Below are 18184 nucleotides of genomic sequence, written 5' to 3' on the forward strand. Positions count from 1 at the left end.
TGCTTCAGGAACTCTGCCTATGGGATTACCTCTTTCACTCCAGCAATCCAGAGGTTAGAGAATCACACTCCAGAAGACCCCTCCTAAAACCACAGAGAAGAGAAGCTGAAACTACTTTGAACTTGAATGGAAAAACTTCTTTAACTTTTCATCAAGATGTTTTTCTTTTCCTTTAAAAAAATTCTTTGTCACTGTTTAATTGTGACCTTAATAGTATATGGACATTTATATAGTCTCCTATTTTTTTCCCTTCTCATCTCTAGATTTTTTGAAGCCAGTTATTTTACATGTATTAGTTTTTGTGAACTAGGATGTTTTTGTTTTCATTTTTCTTTTGTATTCTTTTAAAAAATTATATATATATATATATATATATATATATATATATATATCCTACCTTTTTTCTTCTGCTAATAGCCAATCTCTATTGTTCTCTCTTTCACTCTTTCTTTAATATTTTTTTCTGTCTTCTCTCCTCCTCCCCCATCATAATCATCACATCCTATATTACTTCTTTTCTCTCTTTTGAAAATGGAAAATACTTTTGAAAACTTGCTGTTTTTATTATAGGCAATAATTGATCATATAATTTATGTTTATTGTGATAATTAATATTGTATATATCATAGAATAAATTATTTTGCTTAATGGTTATTTGGCATTGGTTGGTGTTATTATTTTTCTTCCCCTAAACAGTGAGGTACTGGACACCTTCAGGGACAGTATAAGTCCACAGGGTAAAAACTCTACTGCCTCAGATCCATACTGTTAAATGGGTAGACACAAATAACATGAATAAAACAAGGGAACAAATTGCCTAAAGCAAACCAATATACTCTAAGAACAGAATCCATAGACATCATAGTGAAAGAAATGTTGGAGAAAGAGTTTAGAATATACATAGTTGAAATGATCTGTGAAGTAAAGGATGATGTTATACAGCAAATACAAGTAGCAAAAGATCACTTCAATAAAGAGATAGAGCTTCTGGAAAAAATTACAAACAAATAAATGAAAACTCCTTGGAATGAAAGAAACAAGAAATCAAATAAAAATACAACAGAAAGTATCACCAACAGACTAGACCACTTGGAAGACAGAATCTTGGGTAATGAAGACAATGTATAATCTTGAAAATAGAGTGGACCATGGAGGAAAGATGTTATGAAACCATGAACAGAACTTCCAAGAATTATGGGATAACATGAAAAGACCAAATTTAAGATTTATTGAGATAGATGAAGGTGCAGAGATATAAACCAAAGGAATGCACAATCTTTGCAAAGAAATAATAACAGAGAATTTCCCAAATCTAAATAATGATGGAAAATCAAATACAAGAGGCTTACAGGACCCCAAATGTGCAAAATTCCAACAGACCCACATCAGGCACATTATAATGAAAATGCCTAGCATACAGAATAAAGATAGAAATTTAAAGGCTGCAAGAGAAAAGTATCAGTTACCTATAGGGGGAAAACAATGGATCTCAGCAGATTTCTCAATCCAGACCCTCAAAGCTAGGAGGTCCTGGAATAACATAAACCATGTTTTGAAAGAAAATGGATGCCAACCAAGAATTCTATATCCAGCAAAATTAAGCTTCAGACTTGAAGATGAAATAAAAATCTTCCATGATAAACAAAATTAAAAAGAATTCTCAACTGGAAAGCCTGCACTTCAGAATATTCTCAACAAAACATTCCATGAAGATGAAAAAAGTGAAAACCAGTGAAGAGAGGAACTGTGCTAAAGGAACAGTCAATCAAAGGAGAAACTAATTCAAATTAAAAACTAGAGAAAAACCAAAATGACTGGGGACACAAATCCTGTCTCAATAATAACCTTGAACATTAATGGCCTAACATCATCAGTCAAAAGACATAGACTGGTAGATTGGATTATGAAACAAGACCCAACAATATACTGTCTCCACAGACTCATCTCATAGGCAAAGACATCCACAGACTGAAGATGAAAGGATGGGAAAAAACCTATTACTCAAATGGATCATACAAACAAGCAGGGTTTCTATCCTCATATCAGATAAAGTGGACTTCAAGCCAAAGTCAATCAGAAGAGACTATGGCATTTCATGGTGCTTAAGGGAATTGTACATCAACCATACATAAAAATCATAAATATTTATGTCCCAAACAATGAAGCATTTATGTACATCAAGCAAACCTTTCTCAACTTCAAGAATCAAATCAAATAGATCACAGCACAATAATACTGGCACCTTTAGCACACCTCTCTCACTACTGGCTAGATATTCCAAATAAAAACTAAGGAAAAAAACTATAGAACAAAATAACATAATCAATAATTTAAACTTAGCATATATAGACTATTTCATCCATCAATGACTGAATACATTTTCTTCTCAGCAGCACACAGATCTTTGTTGAATACAGACCATGTTATGTAAGCTATCACATAAGTTGGCATACAGTTGCAATATCACCTTAATATATTTTTAGCATTTGGAGGGTTATTCTGATAGATCCCTTTCCATTGATGTTAATTTTTGTGTTCTTGCTTTTTTCTTGATTACATTTGTTTGATTTTTATCATATTTTAGCTGTATTATTTCTTCACTATTTCATATATTTCTGCTCCTATAATCTTATTCTTTTCTTCCTGCTACTTAATTTGAAAATAATTTGTTACTCAGCTTCTTTCTGATACAAATACTTTAAGTTACAAATATTCATCTGAGTACTGTTTCATCCCAGAGATCCTGATATTTTAAGCCTTTATTATCAGCTTAAAACACTTCTTATTTACTTTTCTTGTGCTTTCTTCCTCAACCTGAGAGATATTATAAGTGTGCCATTTGATTTTTGAAATAGTTGATGTTGGGGTAGTGTTCTTAAGGTGATTGATTTTTAATGTAATAAATCATGCAGAAAACACAGTCTGCATGATTTAAAATTTTAAAAAGTAATGAAAATGCTTTTTATATTGATTGTATTAGTTACATACCTGTCAAAACTGATCAAATTGCATACTTAGGCATTTTATTGTACTTTAATTTTACCTCAGTAAAGCTATGGAAAATGTGTTCTTCTGCTTGATAAACATTTCTTAAGGCCCAGGACACCTGCCTACCATGACATCATATCTCTCCAGTCTTCCTGTCTTTGCAAGATGCTCCAAGTCTGCCAGACTCTCTGACTTTCCTATTTCAGCTACATCTGAACTTTATAACTTACTTGGCTTCTCTAAGAATGCAGTTACTCTGACCATTTAGAATATTATAATGATACAAAACACCTGCAAGCTACCTGGGCATGCTTACTATCCTCAGATGAGGTGAACCCACAGGATACTACTCTAACTATGTAAGGACCAGCTGATATCCTCTGTGAATCAAGTCTCTATAAAGGTGTATTGGATAACATAAACCCTAGTTTATTCTGAATATAAAACACTCTGCCTTCTAGTTTATTCAACCATAGAGAGACATCTTAATGTCCTAAGACACTATCACTCCCAGGGCAGTCTAGCCATCTAAAGTGACTTAGATCCTCCCAGTACATCTGATACCTCAGGAAACTCTAACCTATAAGGACATCCAGCCTATTGAGTTCCCAGTGACCTTGCAGAATGATCTTAAGTTATCTACTGAACACCCAGGAAATTATGTCTCTTAAGGATGCTCTGATCCTAGAAGGATACCTTGTGAGTTTGACTCCCTGTATAAAGATTCTAGAACTAACCCTTTGTGATGTAAATTGCTTAGTCACTTCAAGCCTCATTTTCTTCATTTGTAAAATGCTGTGATTTGAATGAGCCTCTCCCAAAGGTTCATACACATAAACTTGGTCCCCACAATTGTGATATTGGAAGGTATCACAGATCTTTAAGATGCAGGGCTAGTGGGAGGTCCTTAGGTCACTGCGGATGCACCCTTTAAGAAATTAAGGGACCCAATATGTTCTTGCTTTCTGTCTTCTATGATTCAAGATGTGACCATTATTACACATACTCCTGCCATTATGCACTGCCCATACCAGAGGTCAAACCTATGGGGCTTCCCAACCTTAACACTTGAATTTCCTAAACTGTGAGTTAAAAAAATCTTTTATCTTTTTAAAGTTAATTGTCTCAGGTATTTAACTGTGGTGACTGTAACCTGATTAATAAAAGTACAAAGCTAGGACATTCCTTCTGAGACCTGGGCAGGCAAGGACAATACCTGTCTGCTGTAGTGCCCCATTCTGATCTCAGGGCCCCATTCTGATCTCAGGATAATAAATAGAATGAATTTCAAGAATGGGGCCAGAAGCTACCTTTACTTAATGTTAAGAGCTTCAAATTTGTCATCTTTAAATATTATTTATTCTAGAGCACAAGGTGGACTAGGAAGGGCCAAGGTGGTTCATGCATTAATAAAACTTCTTAAAAATAATATTGTCAAATATTCTTGGTTTTGGGTGAGATATTCTTGGTAAGATAGGGATGAAGGTGATTTTTTCCCCCAGAGGGATGAATATTCCATTGTCCCAGCGTTAAGAAAACACTTTCCTTTTTCTTTTGGGCAGGTGGGGTCTCACTATGTTGCCCAGGCTGCTCAAGATCCTCTCACCTCAGCCTCCCATTACCATGCCCTGCTCAAAAACACTTTTCTTTCCTCATTACTCTAAAGTCCACAAAACATGCTGAAATTTTGATTGGGATTATTCTGAGTCAATGAATTAAAAAGATGTTTTAAAGAAAAGTTACTTGTTCAATAAGACAAGGGTGAGTATAATAGTGCAGGAGAAAGAGGCTGTCTTTGGAAGGCTCTGACTAGAAGGCTGCTCCCAAGTCCATCTTCAATGTTGAGGACTAAAGGAAAATATTTACCTGTTGTCTTTGTGCCTTAAAATCTAAACTGAATATAACATTTTTTTTGGATCACTTTCTCCTCAGGAACATCTCATGTTACTTTGGAGACATCTGTGGCCATTTGGATTTTTGGCCTTATTTTTTTAAAAAGAGAGAGAGAGAGAGAGTTTTTAATATTTATTTTTTAGTTTTCGGCAGACACAACATCTTTTTTTTTTGTATGTGGTGCTGAGGATCGAACCCGGGCTGCATGCATGCCAGGCAAGCACGCTACCACTTGAGCAACATCCCCAGTTCGATTTTTGGCCTTATTAAGATCTGGATTTTTTTTGGCTTTCTACAGATTTTTTTCTTGAAGTCCAATAGTTAACCAACTTATATCTTGGATCCAATAATCTAGATAAATGTCCCCTGAATTTTGGTCTCCTTCACACCATACAGGGATGAATAGTTGTCTAGATGGAAAAGCTCCTTTAAGAATGAGAGTTACTAGGAAAAAAAAAGAATTGTACAGATAAGGTCTTAGGGTTCTCTAGTGAAAAAAACTCAAAGGATATATGTAATAAAGAGAGTAATTACAGTCAATTGACTTATGGAGGCTGAGAAGCCCAAAGAACTTCAGTAAGCAAGCTGGAGACCTAAGAATTCCAGTCTTAAAGCTGGCAGACTTGAGACCTAAGAAGACTTTGCCAGTAAGAGGATAAATCTGGAGAATTTTGTGCTAAGTGAAATAAGCCAATCCCAAAAAAGTAAAGGTTGAATTTTTTTTTTAAATTTGTGAAAGCTAACCCACAATAAGAGGGGAACAACAGAAGTTCAGTGGATTAGACAAAGGGGAATGAAGGAAAGAGAGGGAAGATAGGAATAGGAAAGACAGTGGAATGAATCAGACTTAACTTTCCTTTATACATACATGACTATACCACAATGGATCTCACATTTGTGTACATCCATAAGACTGGGGTCCTAATTAGAATGATATATTCCATACTTGTCTAATTATACTAAAATGGAATCTACTGTCATGTATATCTAAAAAGAACAATAAAAAAGAGGACTGTAGGTTTCAGTTTAAATATAAAGGCAGGAAAAAATTATGACCCAGTTTGAGCAGCCAGGCAAGAGATGTTCTCTTTTTTACTAAAAGGAAGGTCAGTTTTTTGTTCTATTAGGGCTTCCAACTGATTGGACAAGACCCACCCATATTTGGGAAGATAATCAGCTTTACTCAGTCTACTGCTAGTCAAACATTGATTTCAATGTAAATACGTATCAAAATACTGCATGGTACCTCAAAAATATGTAGTTCTTATGCCTCAATTTAGAAGAAGTAGGCAGGTGTGGTGGTGCACACTTGTAATACCAGTTGGCTCAGGAGGCTGAGGCAGGATGATTGCAAGCTTAAAGCCAGCCTCAGCAAGTAAGTGAGACTCTAAGCAACTAAATGAGACCCTGTCTCAAAATAAAAAATAAAAAGGGACTGAGAATGGGGCTCAGTGGTTAAGCATCCCTGCATTCAATGCCTGGTACAAAAGATAATTAAAATTAGAAAAATGTTAGTCTCATCCAAAAACACTCTCACAGATACACTCTGAATAATATTTGATCAAATACCTGGGTACCCTGTGGCCCAGCCAAGTTGACATGTAATTAACAATGACAGATAATATAGTCCCTCTTCCCCCATCAAATTCACAGTCTAATAAGGAATAAATAAAGCCACCAGTCTTGAAAAAAGTATTTAAAAAAATAGTTCAAAGAAATTTGACTTATTCTGGTGCTTAGCTTTTTAAGTTCTTTTTATACCCTAGAGATTAGTGTTCTATCTGATGTGAGAGGGGTAAAAATTTGCTCCCAGGATGTAGGCTCTCTGTTCACTTTGCAGATTGTTTCTTTTGCTGAGAAGAAACTTTTTAGTTTGAATCCATCCCATTTATTGATTCTTGGTTTTAATTCTTGTGCTATAGGAGTCGTATTAAGGAAGTCGGGGCCTAATCCCACATGATGAAGATTAGGGCCTACTTTTTCTTCTATTAGACGAAGAGTCTCTGGTTTAATTCCTAGGTCATTGATCCACTTTGAGTTGAGTTTTGTGCATGATGAGAGAAGTTTAATTTTATTTTGTTGCATATGGATTTCCAGTTTTGCCAGCACCATTTGTTGAAGATGCTATCTTTTCTCCAGTGCATTTTTTGACACCTTTGTCTAATATAAGATAATTGTAATTTTGTGGGTTAGTCTCTGTGTCTTCTATTCAGTACCATTGGTCTACCAGTCTGTTTTTGTGCCAATACCATGCTGTTCTTGTAACTATTGCTCTGTAGTATAGTTTAAGGTCTGGTATAGCAATGTTACCTGCTTCACCCTTCCTGCTAAGGATTGCTTTAGCTATTCTGGGTCTCTTATTTTTCCAGATGAATTTCATGATTGATTTTTTTATTTCTATGAGGAATGCCATTGGGATTTTGATTGGAATTGCATTAAATCTGTATAGTGCTTTTGGTAGTATGGTCATTTTGATAATATTAATTCTGCCTATCCAAGAGCAAGGTAGAGCTTTCCATCTTTTTTTTTAAAGAGAGAGAGAGAGGAGAGAGAGAGAGAAAGAGAGAGAGAGAGAAAGAGAGAAATTTTAATATTTATTTTTCAGTTTTCAGTGGACACAACATCTTTAGTTTATGTGGTGCTGAGGATCAAACCCAGCACCCTGCGCATGCCAGGTGAGCATATTACTGCTTGAGCCCCATCCCCAGCCCAGAGCTTTCCATCTTCTAAGGTCTTCTTTGATTTCTCTCTTTAGGGTTCAGTAGTTTTCATTTTATAGATCTTTCACCTCTTTCATCAAGTTGATTCCCAAGTATCTTTTTTTTGAGGTTATTGTGAATGGGGTAGTTTTCCTCATTTCCTTCTCAGAGGATTTGTCACTGATATACAGAAATGCCTTTGATTTACGGGTATTGATTTTATATCCTGCCACTTTGCTGAATTCATTTACTAGTTCTAGAAGTTTTCTGATTGATGTTTTTGGGTCCTCTAGGTATAGAATCATATCATCAGCAAATAGTGCTAATTTAAGTTCTTCTTTTCCTATACTTATTCCTTTAATTTCTTTCATCTGTCTAATTGCTCTGGCCAGTATTTCAAGAACTATGTTGAATAGAAGTGGTGAAAGAGGGCATCCCTGTCTTGTTACAGTTTTTAGAGGGAATGCCTTCAATTTTTCTGTATTTAGAATGATATTGGCATGAGGCTTAGCATAGATAGCTTTTACAATGTTGAGATATGTTCCTGTTATCCCTAGATTGTATAGTGTTTTGAACATAAAGGGGTGCTGTATTTTGTCAAATGCTTTTTCTGTGTCTATTGAGATGATCATATGATTCTTATCTTTAAGTCTATTGATGTGATGAATTACCTTTATTGATTTCTGTATGTTGAACCAAACTTGTATCCCTGGAATGAATCCCATTTGATCATGATGCACTATTTTTTGATATGTTTTTGTATTTGATCTGCCAGAGTTTCATTGAGAATTTTTGCATCTATGTTCATTGGAGATATTGGTCTGAAGTTTTTTTCTTTGATGTGTCTTGCCTGATTTTGGGATCACGGTGATATTGGCCTCATAGAATGAGTTTGGAATTACTGCCTCTTTTTCTATTTCCTGAAATAAATTGAAGAGTATTGGGTATCAGTTCTTTTTTAAAAGTCTCATAGAACTTGGCTGTATTCATCTGGTCCTGGACTTTTCTTGGTTGGTAAGCTTCTGATGGAATCTTCTATTTCCTCACTTGATATTGATCTGTTTAAATTGTGTATATCTTCCTGACTCAATCTGGGCATATCGTATGACTTAAGAAATTTGTTGATGTCTTCAATGTCTTCTATTTTATTGGAGTATCAGATTTCAAAATAATTTCTAATTATCCTGTGTATTTCTGTAGTGTCTGTTTTGATATTACCTTTTTCATCACGTATGCTGGTAATTTGAGTTCTCTCTCTCCTTCTCTTTGTTATCGTGGATAAGGGTCAGTCAATTTTATTTATTTTTTCAAAGAACCAACTTTTTGTTTTGTCAGTTTTTTCAATTGTTTCTTTTGTGTTTATTTCATTGATTTCAGCTCTAATTTTAATTATTTCTTGCCTTCTACTGTTTTTGCTGCTGATTTATTCTTCTTTTTCTAGGGCTTTGAGATGTAATGTGAGGTCATTTATTTGTTGACTTTCTCTTCTTTTAAGGAAAACTATTTAGTTTTTAAGGGGCAAGAAATTTGGATAGGAAACCCACCAAGAAATACATACAATATGACTAACTTGGAGGAGAGTTTGTAAATTTCCTAAAACATTAACTACTCAGCCATTCCTCTTCTATTTATTTATTATGATTGATACAGGTTTTGGATCAGAAGTGTTTCAGACTTCATATTCTTTTGGATATTGGAATATTTGAATGTACAGATCTTGTGGATAAGACCCAAAATCTAAACACAAATTTGCTTCATGCATTTTTACCAATTATCTCAAAGATTAATTTTTTAGCAATATTTTAAATGGTTTTGTGCATAAACAAAGTTTTATGGCTGTGTAGTTTCTTCTTGTGACATCATAACAATGATCAAAATGTTTTGGATTTTGGGGCATTTAGGAATTCAGACTAGGGATGCTCAACCTGCATTTGCATTGGGAAGTAGGAATCAATGGCAAAGAGAGGAGGGATATGTTTTCTTTAATTTATAAATAATTTGGCTTCAATTTTAACTTTGATATGGTAATTATGAAGGACATTCTTTTTAATTTATCAGCTGAACATTTCTTTTTACAACTTAGGTTTTGGATTTCTAATGTTTGACTTTGTGATCAGAGGCTGTGAGAAAATAAACCCTATGAAATCAATTTTGAGTCTTTGCTGTAATCCAAGAAAATGGCCAATATTTGTAATTGTTCCTTGGGCATAAAAGAGGATGTATTCTCTATTTAAAAGGAAGAAAATATACATTTATATGTATACAGTTCTTCATTGTATACATTTTTATTATTTCATTGTATTCATTTTTCATTATTTAAGCAAAACACTTATCATGAACTACTTTATTAAATTTTAAGAAGTATATATTCATATCTATTAAGACATTTATTTAATTAAGTTTTTAAAAAATGCTTTGTGATTCTTTGTCATACATAATTTATTGTTTCTGTTTTTGCTTAAGGTTTCATAACTGTTATCAAGTTCCATGAATCTTTTTATTACATTGTAAAATATTTACCTGTGATTAATGCTTTGCATTGATTTAATTTTGACTTTATCTGTAATTAATAGTGCCACTCTTACTCTTTAATTTTTGCTTTTATCTAACACATATTTGCCCAATTCTATATTTGTGTTCTTTTTAAAGTTTTTAATGTGGGTTTTAAAAAAATTCATATTAATTTTTTTTTGGTTTTATATAAGACACAAAATAGGTACTTCAATATACTTTCACACCCATTCTCAATAGTATAGAGATTCAACATATTTAGATTACAATATACACATCCTGTACTCAGTATTCCCTACCTGTGGGTAGGCCTGCAACTCTAGGTGATGTGTCTTCTGTTTTTTTCCCCCTCAAAATGCTTATCTAAATCCTCGGGTTAAAACTTAAATATTTCCAAATGACATATAGATACTACAAAAGTATAAGTTTCTAGCCCACATTGTGCTACTGGGGTGTCAATATTTGATCAGCTTCTGTATAATTCTTTGGCAGAAAAAAATGAAATAGGTTCCCAGACCCACAATCCCCTAAGACCATGTGAAGTGAAGCTTAATAATTAAGGTTTGGTTCTCCTTTTTTTTTTGAGTCAGGATCTTGCTAGGTTGCCTAGTCTGGCCTTGAACTCCTAGACTCCAGCATCTGCTTCAGCCTCCCATGTAGCCGGGTTCAATCTATCCATCTGAGGCTTTGGTGTTGCTCTGCAGTTACTTGAAACACTGAGCTCTCTGAATAACACATATCATAAGGGTCTAGGAGAGACTTTGGAGATGCCTTCCAAAAATTAAAAATATATTTCATTATTTTAAAAAGTGTTTTAGAGGGAAAAGGGATTATTAATTAATCTTTACTGCTTCCTTGGAAGAATTACAAAGAAATGAGAACATCTCATCCAGGAACTTTCCAGTTTTCTATGTCAAGAATGAATTAACTATAACAGAGATTAAAAAACAGAATCAAGTTTCTGTTCTTAGACATTACTTTCTTAGCAAACATTAGCAAATCAGACCTTAATCTTGAAGGCTTAGGGTTGTACAAAAGGCAGTCAGGGCAGGAGAAAAGTCAGGGTGAAGAACAAAGTTGCTGTGAAGTTCTGTGGGCCAATTTCTCTAGCCTCACAATTTTGGTTCAGGTACATTCTGGGCACAAGGCAAGGGTCCAGGTATATTATTCCTGTGACATTGGTATAAGACATACTTAAGGCGGTAAGAAGCAGAGGAAGACCAGGGTGCATCAGGACCTGATATAGGAACAGTCTCTTGTGGCAGTTTTGCTTTGGGAGATTGAGCAGAATCAGGCAAACTGTCAAAAGTGTGGAAGGGAATTCAGGTTAATCATTTTTAATGGTCAGCAACAGGGTTTCCAAAGGAAGGTAGGCTGGCAAGAGTAGTGGAGCATGGCACTGAGGACTCAAAAAGCAGGTAGATATTATGACCCAGGCTGGCTTTCCTTCTTTCTTTTTTTTTGGTACCAGGAATTGAACCTAGTGGGGTATAACCACTGAGTCAATTCCTAACCCTTTAATTTTTTGAATTTTATTTTGAGACAGGGTATTGCTAAGTAGCTTAGGGCCTTGCTAAATTGCTGAGACTGGCTTTGAACTTGTGATCCTCCAGCCTCAGCCTCCCAAGCCACTGGGATTATAAGCATGAACCATAGCACCTGGCAAAACCCAGGCTTTATTGAAGGGTAGAGACTGTACTGGGGCAGAAATGAACCAAAGTCTTGGCAAACTAGCAGTGGGTCAAAAAACTAGGTTACTTCTATAAATCCCAGCTACTTAGGAGGCTGAGGCATGAGGATCATAAGTTTGAGGCTAGCCTAGTGAGACCCTGTCTCAAATAATAAATAAAAAGTGTTGGAGATATAACTCAGTGATACAGCACTTGCCCAGTGTGTGTGTGAGGGCTTGGGTTCAATCTCCAGTAACACAATACACATACAGCTAAGATTACAGCTCTTGAAAAAGTGCTCCACAACCTGGAAGCCTACCTTTGGTAGGGTACCTTTGAATCCTGGGGTAACACAGAAAAGTTGAAGGTTAATTTGATTCACAGAATATTAAGATTTTGTTCATTTCAGTATGGCTAGCTGATTGCACCATGTTTAACCCCAGGGCTGCAAATGCCCCAAGGATATTGTTTACTGATCCCAAGGAAAGAACTTGTAGAACTCAATAGAGAAGTTTGAGACATTTTATTACTCATGTGCTCCTCAGCAGGGGTAGGCTGGGATACAATGGAGGACTGCACCATGTCTACAAGCAGGGGAAATATATAAGATAGGTTGCATGCCCATTCCACAGGTAAATATTTTCAAATATTTTATGAGTACATTCTTAAGCCTTACAACCAAGGTCACTCTGCTTTGATTCTCACCTAAAGATTGGAGAAAATAGAAGTGGCCAGTTTCCATTTCCTTCATTATCACATTCTTTTTTAAAAATTGATTTTAAAAAAATGACAGCAGAATGCATTACAATTCTTATTACCATATACAGCATAATTTTTCATATCTCAGGGTGTATATAAAGTATGTTGACACCAATTCATGTCTTCATACATGTACTTTGGATAATGATGTCTACCACATTCCACCATCCTTGCTAATCCCCTTCCCTCTCCTTTTCCCTCCCACCCCTCTGCCCTATCTAGAGTTTGTCTATTTCTCCCATGCTCCCCCTCCCTACCACACTATGAGTCAGCCTCCTTATATTATAGAAAACATTTGGCATTTGTTTTTGGGGGATTGGCTAACTTCACTTAACATTGTCTTTTCCAACGAAATCCACTTACTTGCAAATGCCGTGATTTTATTCTCTTTTATTGCTGAGTAAAATTCCATTGTGTATATATGCTACACTTTTTTATTCATTCATCTAGTGAAGGGCATCTAAGTTGGCTCCACAGTTTAGCTATTGTGAATTAAGCTAAGCACCAAAAACAAAACAAAAAAAAAAAAACCAATCAACAAATGGGCCAAGGACCTGAACAGACACTTCTCAGAAGAGGATATACAATCAGTCAACAAACATGTGAAAAAATGTTCATCATCTCTAGCAATTAGAGAAATGCAAATCAAAACTATTGTAAGATATTATCTCACTCCAGTCAGAATGGCAGCTATTATAAAGAGAAACATCAATAAGTGTTGGTGAGGATGTGGGGAAAAAGGTACACTCATACATTGCTGGTGGGACTGCAAATTGGTGTGGCCAATATGGAGAGCAGTATGAAGATTCCTTGGAAATCTGGGAATGGAACCATCAATTTGACCCAGCTATTCTTCTCCTTGGTCTATACCTAAAGGACTTAAAAATCAGCACATTACAGGAACACAGCCACATCAATGTTTATAGCAGCACAATTCACAATAGCTAAACTGTGGAGCCAAACTACATGCCCTTCTAGTTTGGCTTCACAGTTTAGCTATTGTGAATTAGCTATTATGAATTCTAGTAGATGAATGAATAAAAAATGTGGCATATATACACAATGGAATTTTACTCAGCAATAAAAGAGAATAAAATCATGGCATTTGCAAGTTAGTGGATGGTGTTAGAGAAGATAATGCTAAGTGAAGTCAGCCAATCCCCAAAGAACAAATGCCAAATGTTTTCTCTGATATAAGGAGGCTGATTCATAGTGGGGTAGGGAGGGGGAGCATGGGAGGAATAGACAAACTCTAGGTAGGGCAGAAGGGTGGGAGGGAAAAGGAGGGGGCAGGGGGTTAGCAAGGATCATGGAATGTGATAAACATCATTATCCAAAGTACATGTATGAAGACACAAATTGGTGTCAACACACTTATTTACAACCAGAGATATGAAAAATTGTGCTGTATATGTGTAATAAGAATTGTAATGTATTCTGCTGTCATTTTTTTTAAATCAATAAAAAAACCCAAGAAAATTAACAGAGTTTCATGGCATAAAATATTAATGCATTATCTCATAGTTCTGGAGGTCAAAAGTCCTGAGTGGGGCTTAGAGCATAAAATGAAGGTGCAGTCGTTAGCTATGGTTCACTTTTTTCATCTTCAGAAAGCATCAGTACAATATCTGCTTCTGTGGTTACAGCTCCACTCTGACTGGCACCCTCTCAGCTTTCTCTCATAAAGACCATTGGGATAACCTTGACTAACTCAGATAATACTTCCATTCAAAATCCTTGACTTCGCCTGCCCGGCTCTGCGAACGGCTGCCACCCACGCAGCTCAGCGAATGGCCTCCGAGGCACGGCTCAGCAGGCACAGCAAAGGGACTCTAACCAAGACTTCATGAAATAGCTAACCGGGAACCAAAACCAACGGAGATTGGGTCAGACCAGAGACAAGCCAGCCCCACCCCTTCCCTTCGGACACTCCGGCAAGGAGCCTGGGGTCTGCCATAGCAGAGAGGTGACGTCACCAGAGTTCGGCCGACGAGATTCCTTCCCAGCGGAATCCACTTTAGCAGGTGTGTGACTCCCACCACCACCAGATACAAACAGCCGGGAAACCTCAAAAATCTCTCCATGGGTGTGACTGTAGAGGCAGAGGGAAGCAGAGAAGACTCCCCACCCCCAACTCCCCCAACTGCCAATGGAGTGGGCGTGACGGTAGGGGCCGAGGGAAGCAGAGGGGATTCTCGATCCCCAACTCCCCTTACCACCAGGGGCGATACCCAAGGTCTTAGCCGCCAGTTTCCGAGGGCGTGCCCAACAAAGGGGTCTGGAAAAACTAAATTGTTGGTTCCCAGATCACTGCTCCACAGCACTGGGGCTTAGATGAATGACAGAGAGAGTACTCAGTTGTTTGGGAAATAGGGCACGCGGTGGGGCTGCAAGTGTAACCAGATCCTTGGGGAACCGCCTCTGGTGAGCAGGACCTGGCTGGCTGGCAGAAGGAAGGGGGGAAGGGCCGGAGAAGTGAAACAGCTCTGGACTAACAGGATTCAGAGACTCCCAGGAGCCGCCCTACAGGGATTGCTGTCGGCACATAGAGGGCAGAAGCTCGGCTCGGAGGGCACAGCTCCGCCTACTGGAAGAGAAGAAAATGGATCTCTAAGACCTCATTTTTTTAAAATTTATTTTTTATTTTTAAATTTTATTTTCTCCCCTTTTCCTTCTTTCTTTCTTTCCCTTTTCAAGTTTTATTGTTCTTTCCATTCTCCTCTATTCTATCTATCTCTCTCTCCTTCTTTCTTTTTAAGAGCACCTTCCTTCACCTATCCCCCAACTTTCATCCCAAGCATTACGTCTTCCATTATGTGTAATTGTCTAAATGCAAATAGGTGAATGTTTCGAGATTGTCTATAGGGCTCCTAAATAACTAGCTATTACCAAACACCCTGATCCAATCGCCTGTTAATATCCCCCTTCAGTAGAGCAACCTTCCAAAGTAGCCAAGACATACTAACCCTCATACCATCATACCACCTAACCTAAACATAAAGTCCTAAGACCAAACAACAAATCACTATATGTATATAGAACCTGGAAGCCTTGTATGAATTGAATGAAGCAGCTTTAAAGTACAATAAAGCCCAACATTTTTATGTATAGTCTCTCACCACAAAGGAGAGACCACAGAGATATACAAAACCAAAACAAATTTATAGGAGAAAACAGAAACACAGCAGTTAAACAGAGTTAGAAAGTAACGTGAACACCATGAAAAAACAAGGCAAAAAAGGAATACAAACAATGCAGGACAACTTAAATCTACAGGAGAACCTAGAGGCATCAGAAAAATGGACAGAGAAAGAACTCAAGGCATACCTGACTCAGATGGAATGGAATCTTAGAGAAGTCATGAGACAGCAAGTCGAAACAATGAAAGAATACTTTGAAAACGAATTGCATAAGCAAATTCAAATTGCAAAGAAGGAACTCTACCAAGAGATAGAGATTAAAAAAAATCAAACAGTAATCCTAGAAATGCAGGAAACCATAAACCAAATTAAAAACTCAAACGAGAATATTACAAACAGACTAGATCAAATAGAAGTGAGAACATCAGATAATGAAGACAAAGTTTATCAACTCGAAAAGAATATAGTCAATGCAGAAAAGATGTTAAAAAATCATGAGCAATCCATACAAGACATACGGGATGTCATAAAAAAACCAAAGTTGAGAGTCATTGGGATAGAAGAAGGTATAGAGATTCAAACCAAAGGAATGAACAATCAGTTGAATGAAATAATCTTAGAAAAATTCCAAGATATGAAAGATGGAATGGATTGCCAAATCCTGGAAGCCTACAGGACCCCAAACATACAAAACTGTAATAGACCAACTCCAAGACACATAATTATGAAGATATCCAACATACAGAACAAGAAGAGAATATTAAAAGCTACAAGAGAAAGGAGGCAGATTACATTCAGGGGTAAAACAATTAGGTTAATGGCTGATTTTTCATCACAGACTTTGAAAGCGAGGAGATCCTGGAACAACGTATTTCAAACGCTGAAAAATAAAGGATTCCAACCAAGAATACCGTATCCAGCAAAATTAAGCTTCAGATTTGACAATGAAATTAAAATATTTCAGGATAAACAAAAATTAAAAGAATTCACAGCCAGAAAACCAGCACTGCAAGGCATTTTGAGCAAAATACTGCAAGAAGAGGAATTGAAATACAGCTCCCAAAACTAACAGTGGGAGGTATCTCAGTAAAGGGGGAGAAAAATAACCAAAGAGGAAAAACTAGCCAAATTAAAATAAATAAATAAATAAACATGACTGGAAGTACAAACTATTTATCAATAGTAACCCTAAATGTTAATGGATTAAATTCACCAATCAAGAGACATAGGCTAGTAACCTGGATTAAAAAAAACAGATCCAACAATATGCTGCCTCCAGGAGGCTCATATGATAGGAAAAGACATACACAGGCTGAAGGTGAAAGGTTGGGAAAAATCATACCACTGACATGGCCCTCGGAAGCAAGCAGGAGTGACCACACTCATATCGAATAAAATCAACTTCAAACCTAAGTTAATCAAAAGGTATAAAGAAGGACACTATATACTGTTAAAAGGAACCATTCACCAACAAGACATAACAATTATCAATATGTATAAACCAAACAATGGTGCTGCAACGTTCATAAAACAAACTCTCCTCAAGTTCAAGAGTCAAATAGACCACAACACAATAATTATGGGTGACTTCAACACACCGCTCTCTCCATTAGACAGATCCTCCAGACAAAAGCTGAATAAAGAAACTATAGAATTCAATAACACAATCAATAACCTAGACTTAACCGACGTATATAGAATATATCAACCATCATCAAGTGGATACACGTTCTTCTCAGCAACACATTGATCCTACTCAAAGATAGACCATATATTATGCCATAGGGCAACTCTTAGTAAATACAAAGGTGTGGAGATCATACCATGAATCTTATCTGATCATAATGGAATGAAACTGGAAATCAATGATAAAAGAAGGAAGGAAAAATCCTGCATCACCTGGAAAATGAACAATATGTTACTGAATGATCAATGGGTTACAGAAGATATAAAGGAGGAAATCAAAAAATTCTTAGAGATAAACAACAATACAGACACAACATATCGGAATCTATGGGACACAATGAAAGCAGTTTTAAGAGGGAAATTCATTTCCTGGAGTTCATTCCTCAAAAAAAGGAAAAATCAACAAATAAATGAGCTCACACTTCATCTCAAAACCCTAGAAAAGGAAGAGCAAAACAACAGCAAATGTAGTAGAAGACAAGAAATAATTAAAATCAGAGCAGAAATCAATGAAATTGAAACAAAAAAACCATTGAAAAATTGATAAAACTAAAAGTTGGTTCTTCGAAAAAATAAATAAGATTGACAGACCCTTAGCCATGCTAACGAAGAGAAGAAGAGAGAGAACTCAAATTACTAACATACGGGATGAAAAAGGTAAAATCACAATGGACACTACAGAAATACAGAAGATAATTAGAGATTATTTTGAAACCCCATATTCCAATAAAATAGAAGATAGTGAAGATATCAATAAATTTCTTAAGTCACATGATTTGCCCAGATTGAGTCAGGAAGCTATACACAATTTAAACAGACCAATAACAAAGGAGGAAAT

The sequence above is a fragment of the Marmota marmota genome, unplaced genomic scaffold (assembly GCF_001458135.2).
Source record: "Marmota marmota marmota unplaced genomic scaffold, marMar, whole genome shotgun sequence".
Lineage (NCBI taxonomy): Eukaryota > Metazoa > Chordata > Mammalia > Rodentia > Sciuridae > Marmota > Marmota marmota.